Raw genomic sequence first — 9619 nt, 5'->3', positions numbered from 1 at the left:
GCTTAATTTGGGTGACAGAAGGTCGAGAAAAAAAAAGTGCTGTCATGTCCTCGCAGGATAAACGGCCCACCCAGAGAGCATGTTTTACAAATTTAGTATCGGCTACGTAGCTCTGCTCGAAATGCACATAACCCATGGAACCTAGGTTCGCAACAACGCGATGTACAGCGATAACGCTTGACAAAGTTGTAACTTGTTACTTGCAAGTCGGAGGAGGACAGACACGTCGCAATGTGCTCACCTCTAAAAACGACACGCCGGTCATCGACACCCTCACGCACGTGTGGCTCTTGGCCTCGCTTTCTTGCCAAAAATTAAAACACATTCGTGGCTTAGTACGTTTTAATTTCTTCACCTGTCGCAAAACTTCAGACCGCACATCACGTGGCAGGCACCGATGTCAGGGAATTCAACGCGAAGCAGTGGTCTTGTAGTACACGACACACCTCGACGAAGTTACCGCGGTCGTACGAGCCGGTGTTTTCACGAAGTCAAACATTTTGTCCAGACAGTCGTTTTTCTTGTTCCACGAAGTCCACGGGTGTATCCACTCGCTCGCATGGTTTTCGCTGGCGCACGCAGAAATTCTGTAAAGGCGCGAAAGGCTTACCCCACGGATCAGAACGAGTTGAATATTGCGGCTGGGTGCGGCGCCCACACACACGACCCATGCACGACCACGCGTATGGCGAATTCTGCGCTGGCCGCTAGCGCCCCTAGCGGATGACGTCACGTGAATACCTCCTATATGTGCTCTTAGCTAAGCTAAACGCTGCTTAATCATTTTCACTGCCCTCAGCGTTACCTTACTATAATAACCGGGCGCTACGGTTACCTCAGAAAAATAACCCGGAGCTGCGGTCATCTCAAGGTCCCTTGAAAGAGCGCATTGAGAGAAAGCTTACAAACACCATTTATGGGTTATAGGAAATGACCCGACAAGCTCGTTGTCGGGTCTCCACAAAGTCAATGTGACGGGCAATGGACGGCCAATAATCGACTTCACGGCTATGGCTGCTGCTCAACGAGCCGACGCCGAACTGCAATGGCTTCGAACGCGCGACTCTTCTCTGGTATTTGATGATGTCTTGCTCCCAGACTGCGCTGTTCCTCTCGTCTGTGATACGCCGACCGGTTCTTCTCGCCTCTACGTGCCTCTATCATACCGCCGAACTGTCTTTGATGCCGTCCAATCCTTGGTCCATCTTGGCATCCGCGCACTCAGCGCCTCGTCATGGCTCGTTATGTCTGACCTCGCATCAACGTCGACGTTTGCGGCTGGTCGCGCATGTGCCTCAGCTGCCAGCAAAGTAAGGTGCACCGACACACTGCGACTCCTCTTGCATCCTTCCTGTTCCCGGACGCCCGCTTCAGCCATCTGCACGTCGACATTGTCGGTCCTCTTCCTCCCTGCGGGAACCACCGCTACTCGTTAACCTGCACTGAGAGGTTCGCGAGATGGCCTGAAGCGATGCCCCTTCTGGACATAATGGCGGAGTCGATCGCAAGAGCACTCATCACACTCTGGATAAGCCAGTATGCTGTCCCTTCCAACATTACGTCTGATCGTGGTCGTCAGTTTGACTCAGCACTATTTGTTAACCTATCTCGGCTCCTTGGCATCAACCACATTAAGACGACCTCTTACCACCCTATTTCGAATGGTATCATTGAACGTTTTCACCGGCAGTTGAAAGCTTCACTTATGGCGTCCGCTTTCCCTGCACCATGGATTGAGTGCCTACCCTTCGTTCTGCTTGGTCTCCGTACCGCACTTCGCAGTGACGCTTCTACATATGCAGCAGAGTTAACGTTTAGCACTACTCTCCGCCTCCCTGGCGAGTTCTTCGAGCCCTCGCCACCCACGCCTGCTGGCGTTACAAATTATGCCTGTCGATTACGTAGCGCTATGAGCAGGCCATTCCACCACATCAACGCCAGTATTCCCGTCATATCCACGTCCCCACGACCTGCAGCGGTGCACACATGTCTTCATTCGCCACGACGCTGTACGTCCACCCTTACGGCCACCATACGATGGTCCGTACCAGGTGCTCCGGTGTTCTCCTAAATACTTTCTACTGCCTATCAACGGCCGCGAGGACATGCTCTCCGTTGATCGCTTTAAGCCCGCCCACCTGGACTCAGATGCCATCGCAAACTGTGCCACTTCAACCCCTCCCGATCGCACCAGTCTTGACACGTACGATTCACACTCCGAGTGTCCGCTTTTCGCCATTCCTTTTCGGTCATGGCTTCATCGCTAGAGGGGGGGGGGGGGCTGTGGCCTGCACCGTGGTCTCTCCGCAAAAGAAGACAGCCTCAGCACACCTGCCAAACATGCGCAGTTAGTTCTTCGCGACAGCAGGATTGAAAGCCAGTGGTTCGCTGTCCCGTTCCCGCCTGGCTCAGCGGGTCCTGCCAAATATATTTGTGGAGACCCGACAACGAGCTTGTCGGGTCATTTCCTATACCCATAAATGGTGTTTGTAAGCTTTCTCTCAATGCGCTCTTTCAAGGGACCTTGAGATGACCGCAGCTCCGGGTTATTTTTCTGAGGTAACCGTAGCGCCCGGTTATTATAGTAAGGTAACGCTGAGGGCAGTGAAAATGATTAAGCAGCGTTTAGCTTAGCTAAGAGCACATATACATGGGGAAGAATGATTTAGAGCTTGTTTAGGTAAGCTTTACTTTATGTACCTTACCTACATATTGAAATCCTTCCTGAAATATCTAACGGGTGTTTTAGACTTTAATTAATTAAAGTATTTAGTGCAACTTTGTAAGGGATGAAGATGGCTAAATAGGATGCGCAGCGTTGAGACAGGCTACCAATGTGACTTACGAGGCTGACACCAGTGCTGTTTCAATACGCACAGGTAGCGACCTTTTGTGCCAGTCCAGCGAAATGCGAGAGTATGTTAATAAAGCTTTTGCATTAAAATTGCTATTTATTTTGCTCTTCTCGTCAGAATGATAACACGGCTCCAGGAACCGAAAAATTATAGGGCATACATAAGTTCCGCCATTAACGCTTTGACACGATGGCATCGGCTATTGCGTGTCCTTCGTAGGCTAGTTATAAGTTAATGCAATGATCATGACACGATGATTCCGATTTCACCCGCTAAGTGAAAGGTGAGGCCCGAGTTGGCCGTTCCTGCCAAACAATGTCAGGCAACCGTATGTCCAGTTAGCGCTTGGCCATGTCAACTGCCAGCTGTCGCCTGCAGGCGGCATGCTCGTTATTTTGCACTCACAACGCCAAAAAAAGAGCCCGATTTTCGGTCAACGAGGAATTTAACGCTATCGCTTTAAAATACAAGTTTTGCATCACTGAGTAGACTTTTTTATCAGCCCACATAACTGAATTGTTCAACCCGATTAGCTGCCCAGCCTGACTTACACCTGCGAGGTAGTCTATTGCTGTTAGTAATTTCCAGTAGTTGTAATATCTGCAGCGGGAACAGTGCCCTGAGAAGCAAAAACTTTGGCAGGGTAATACTTTGCATCATTTTTTGCACCAATATTGAATATTTTAGTACGTATTGTTTTTCTGTTCTGTGTCCCACTGTTGTGTGTACGAGAGAAGATTGGTGGCATTCACACCGAGAGCCTCGCCAAATATTACTTTGTATTGTTTTGCAAATTTGAATAGAAATTGACAATAATTGATGTTAGGAGTTATTTCGCAGAAAAGAGACCATCTTTATGCTGCCAATTGGTTCCAACAAAATATTCTCCACATGTCCCATTCGAAGCTGAGCCAAGACGGCGGATGTTCCGCCCTTCAGTTTTCAGCGCATTCATGTGAACCAGACCTTCTTTATTGGAATGCTCCGTCGCTTCTGCGCATGCGCCAGCTGAAAGAAGTGAGGAGGAATAACTTGCCGGATGTGGCGTAAAACTTGTTTTATGTTTTGTTTGTAAAATGTCTGCCGCTTCTCGTCGCTGTTTCTAGCGATAGGCCGATAGCTGGTCGCTAGTGTCGCCGGCTCCGTGATCGCTCGCAAGCCGGACTTGGCTGTGGCGCTGGTGGCGGACGGGTTTCTTCGCATCGTAGTTTGAATATCGTAGCCGAGTGGCCGTGTGTGGCCGTGTTCCTTTCCACTTGTTATAATACTCCTTGAGCATCGGCCTCGCGTATGGATGGATGGATGGATAAGGCTGAACCCTTTGAATCGGGCGGCGGCGCCACAGGCCGCCTAGCCGTGAATAGTAATATATAGTGTGGACCTATTCTTGCCTTCCTTTCAGCCACCAATCAGCTAACCTTCGTTTGGTTATTTCTACCCTTTTAAAGTCTATTTTCCCTTCATTATCCCTAAACCCCAATGCTTTGGCTAAATCTGGCCCGTTGCCTTGAACTATAGGGCGGAGCCCTTTACAGGAAATTATTAAGTGTTCAGGCGTTTCCTCATCCTCCCCACACACCCTGCACAGCGTGTCTATCTCTTGGTACTTGACTCGGTACGTCTTAGTCCGCAATACTCCTGTCCTAGCCTCGAACAACAATGGGCTGCCCCTAGAATTATCGTAAATGTTTTCTTTGGCTATTTCCTGCTTGAACGTTCGGTACATTTCTAATGCTGATTTAGTCTCCATCCCTGTTTTCCACAGACCCCTCTCCGTTTCCTTAACCTTTTTCTTAATTGATAATTCCTGGCTGGTCCCCCTACTGCTGTCCAAATATTTGTTTGCCAATTTTCTTGTCCGCCTTCTCCATCTTGTGTCAACATTCCTCATGTAGAGGTAGCTGAAGACTTTCCTAGCCCACCGCTTTTCTCCCATTTTTCTCAATCGTTGCTCAAACGCTATCTTGCTGCCAGCTTCCCTGCTCTCAAAAGAAGACCATCCCAGGTCACCCTGCACACCTTGGTTTGGCGTATTCCCATGAGCTCCCAAAGCAAGCCTACCCACCCCGCGCTGTTTAATTTCCAACCGTGCTCGGACCTCTGATCTCATACACAGGACTGCGTTGGCAAAAGTCAGACTAGGAACCATCACCCCTTTCCAAATCCCTCGCACCACTTCATACCTATTGTAATTCCAAAGCGCCCTGTTTTTCATGACGGCTGCGTTTCTACTTCCCTTAGCTGCCACATATTTTTCATGCTCCGTTAGGTATTCAGCTCCAGTATTTATCCACACCCCAAGATACTTGTACTTATCCACTACTTCCAGCATGTCCTCCTGTATCCTATGTTCGCCGGTCTCATTATCATTAAAAATCATGACTGCCGATTTTTCCTTGCTAAACTGCAGACCTAACTTATCTCCCTCTGTACCGCAGATATCCATCAACTCCTGCAAATCTACCCTGTTGTCAGCCATCAGTACTATATCATCTGCATACATTAGTCCTGGTAATGACTGTGGGATAAATTCTCCTTGCTTGAATAAAGAAAGGTTGAAGCCGAGTCCACTCCCCTCTAGTTTAGCCTCTAATCCTTGCAGGTACAGCATGAACAACAAAGGTGACAGGGGACATCCTTGTCTAAGCCCCTTCTTTACCTCTACAGGCTTTGACACCTTTTTTTCCCATTTTATTAGCACTTGGTTATCCTTATAAATATCTTTTAAAAGATTAGTTACTCCGCTTTCCACACCTAACACATCCAGAATACTCCATAAGGCTTCTTGAAGTACACTGTCATAGGCTCCTTTGATATCTAGAAAAGCTAGCCATAGGGGTCTGTGTTCCTTTTCTGCTACCTCGATACACTGTGTCAATGAGAACAGATTGTCCTCTAACCTCCTTTGTTTCCGGAAGCCATTCTGCAGCTCTCCCAGCACCCCCTTGCTCTCTACCCATGCCTGCAGTCTGTCCTTTATAATCTGCATCACCACCCTGTAGACCACTGATGTTACTGTTATGGGACGGTAGTTGCCTATGTCAGCTTTGTCCCCCTTTCCCTTATATATCATGCTCATTCTACTTAGTCTCCATTCATCAGGAACTTTGCCATCCATTAACATTTTGCTCACCACCTCTCTTAACGTTTCCTTAGACTTTGTGCCCAACATCTTTAATAACCTAACAGGAATACCATCTGGGCCTGCTGATGTGCTACTTGGTACTCTCTTCTCAGCCCTTTCCCACTCTCTTTGTCCAATTGGAACAATTGCACTAACCGGTCTATCGTCCTCTACTAAGGCACCTACTACATTTCTTTGTTCTTTAAACTTTTCTGAGATCGTTAGTCGTATATGCTCTATTGCCTTTTCCCCTTCTAGCCGAATACCTTGATCTGTAACAATAGACCTCTGCTCTAGGCTAGTCTTATTACTCAGGGAATTCAAGTGTTGCCAGAATTTCTTAGCTGCATTTTTATCCCTTTTGTTTACTTCTGACAGCCACTGGGAACCTTGTCTTCTAATTTTCTCATTGATTAAGTAGGATGCCTCCCTTCTACATTTTATGTATTTATCCCATTTTCTCTCAACGTCTGCTTCTGGGTCTCCCCTATGTTTAGAATATCTGTGTTCCCTGGAGGCTTCCTGGCGTTTCTCTATGGCCTCCTTCACCTCCCCATCCCACCAGCTCTTTGGTTTTCGTCTTGTCCTTTTTTTCCTGGCTCGCACCTTAGCCAACTCTAGCCCAAACAGTCCCATTAACTTTGTGTATGTCCACTCTGCTTTCTTATCCTTAGAGATTACTGCTTCAATTTGGGTGCTTGCTGTTTCTATTTGCTGCTCCGAGTAAAAGATCCCATCTGGCTGGTCATCATGTTTCATTCCTGAATTAGTTTTTATTCCAAAACTCATCTTGATACGTTTATGATCACTGCCTAGACTCCTGGCACCATGTTCATCTATGTTCATGACCCTTAGCCTATCGTACATCCTGTGTGACATTATCGCATAATCTATTGTCGAATGCCGACTCCCTACCTCCCACGTTATGACCCCGTCACACTTCTCAGTACTGTTACAGACAACTAAGTCGTGTCTTTCACACATATCCAGCAGCATGGTACCTGTCGAGTCTGTGTATCCATCTATATCTTCTATATGAGCATTCATGTCCCCTACTATAATTATTTCGCATCCTTTTCCTAGCTCATTAATGTCACCTGCTATACATTCTACCATTTTTTTGTTTTCCTCTTTGGCAGTTGCTCCTGTCCACAGGTATACAAAGCCAAGGAGTGTTTGCTCCCCTGCCACTTTTCCTTTTAGCCATAAATGTTCCTTACATTCCTGTTTGACTCTTTGCCAATTTGTACTTTTATGGATGAATGCCCCAATTCCCCCTCCCTTTCTGCTGCCCTCTGTTCTGTTGCAGTATTCCCATGCATAATCAGGGTTACAGGGTGGTTGCTCCATGTCCCGAAGATGCGTCTCCACAAATCCATAAACCATTAACTTCTCCTGCCTAAGCTGCTCTTCTATTTCCTCCCATTTTAGCCTATTCCGGCCTCCTTGCATGTTAATATACCCTATGTCTGAATTAATTTGGCTCTTGCGCTTATGCCTGTTGCTTCTCCTATGGCTTCTATGTTTCCCTAGTCTATGTTCGTCCTCTTGGTCGCCTTTGTTTAAACTGGTGGCTTCAGGGCCCTGGGCCCTCCTAAAAAAGCTGTTGCCTGGCGGCCTATCCTGCCTCCTACCCTCCTACCGGTGGCCCGGCTGTAGTGGATGCCTTCTCGTGCAAACGGGTGGAGGCCGGCCTCGTACACATCCCTGTTAACCTCCATTGTGGTGTACCCAAGTCGTCGGCTTAGGCTCCTAATGACCCGGTTGGCTTCGACTACTCTCCCCTCTGTTCTGCTGGACTGCCCTTCTACTTCCGGGATTGTGCATACAGTCACGTGTACTTTCTCAGAGGCCTCCTTTATGTTATTTATACCTACCTCTAACTGCCTCCCGAGATTCCGGCTCGTCCCCTTCAAGACATCATTCAGTCCAGCATGGATGATGACCAGGGTTTCTACATCCCTGTTGTTCCCTACCACCTCCTGGGCTTTGGTCATCGCTTCAACCATACCTTTCCCCGATTGGGCCTCCACCTTCAAACGCCTGCAAGTAAGTACATGCAAGTAAGTACATGGAATGCTGTTCGTCAAGCGGCATGCTGTGATCGTTCTCTTAGTTACAGATAGCACCGTCTCCGACCTGTGGACTCTGCGACGCTAGTTCACGGCCGGTCTCGAGGGAAACGCGCTCTCCCTCGAGACCAGCCGTGGCTAGTTCTGCAATGCGTGTCAGCCCGCCCTTGTCGATGGAACATGCCTGCAGTATGTTGCAAGTAACTGGTGTGGTCAGCATTCCATGTACTTACTTGCATTTCCCGAAATTTATACGAGTCACTGCCTTTGGATCATCCGGAAGTACGTATACAATCGGTCTGAGGTGTACAGCGCAAGCAACGCAACACATGGGATGCGAAAAACTCGTCTCCGATCGAGTACTTGAATGGAATCTCGCTGTCATTTTTATTGTTGTCCTCGACTTCGACACCACTATTCAGCAGCAGTGGCAAACTTTAATCACCTCGAAAGTTTTGTTGAAGTTTTGTTAAACCACCTCGAAATACCAGTATAAAAAGGCCGGTGGGAGCCTGTAATTTGTACGAAATTGCCTCTTTAGCCTGGATTTCAAGAGGTCGGTTAGTGTATCCGCAGGGCAATTGTTTTGCCATTTTCGTTGCCTTTATCGGATGTACAAACTGGAATTCGGTGTCCAATTGATGCAGGCAGCTTGGCACAGCTAATCTGTTATGAAGCTCCGGTGCGATAGCCAGCCCGGGACTAACCGGGAAATAGAACCTCAACCGGGAAGGCCAGCTATTCATCACAGCTCTCAAGCGACTCACTGCCCGCCTACTGGGCTAGTCATGCAACCGTGGAACCCAGGTATATTTTCAAGTAAACTTCTGTACTTAGGAGTGCCGGGAGGTAGACCGCCCGCGCAAAGAGAAAATGCTCTCCACATCTCCCAACGCCGTCCTGCCTCTAGTTTTGCTCCTAAAGTTGAAGGCTCGAAGCGCAAGCTGTGAAAGTCCTGGTATTTTTGCACAGTATTTATCTTCCAGCTGCTCTAGATCTAGACAGTTCTTGTATCGAATTCCTGTATTTTTTTTTTTTTTTTTGTCTCAGAAAACATCCCACGACGTCCTATTCGATCGATGTTATTTCTACCTGCCCTGTTGTGCTTATCATTGTAGACAAGCATGTAGACTAGTGTCAAAACAATAAATAGACAGTGCTGCGTTCGTAATTCCATCTTTGTCCAGTCATTGCCCTTGCGACTTGTTGCAGCATGCACCAAAAACAAAGTTTGCCAAGTAATTATTTCCTCTGCTTTAGGAAACTGCAAAGATATGGACTGATATCCCTTCATATTGTTTCACACAATCATGCTAATAATGTGTTGTATTTTCAAAGACCTGCTTGCCAGCGCAAGACTGAACATTTATTGCGGACTGCATATTGTGTAGTGCATATTGTGCGGTTGTGTAGTGTCAAAATACACACATGCATCTCGATTTCAGGACATTCAATACCCTCGTGTGGTTGCAAAATACTCCAATTGTCATGATAGCCAACTGCAGCTATGGGATAAAAATGGTATAGGGACATAAATCATTGCAAGAGTAACAAAACTGCGTAAATTT

This window comes from Amblyomma maculatum, chromosome 1 (assembly GCF_055883805.1).
Source record: "Amblyomma maculatum isolate TAMU_Amacu chromosome 1, ASM5588380v1, whole genome shotgun sequence".
NCBI classification, from domain to species: Eukaryota; Metazoa; Arthropoda; class Arachnida; order Ixodida; family Ixodidae; genus Amblyomma; species Amblyomma maculatum.
Note: the sequence above shows the minus strand (reverse complement) of the source record.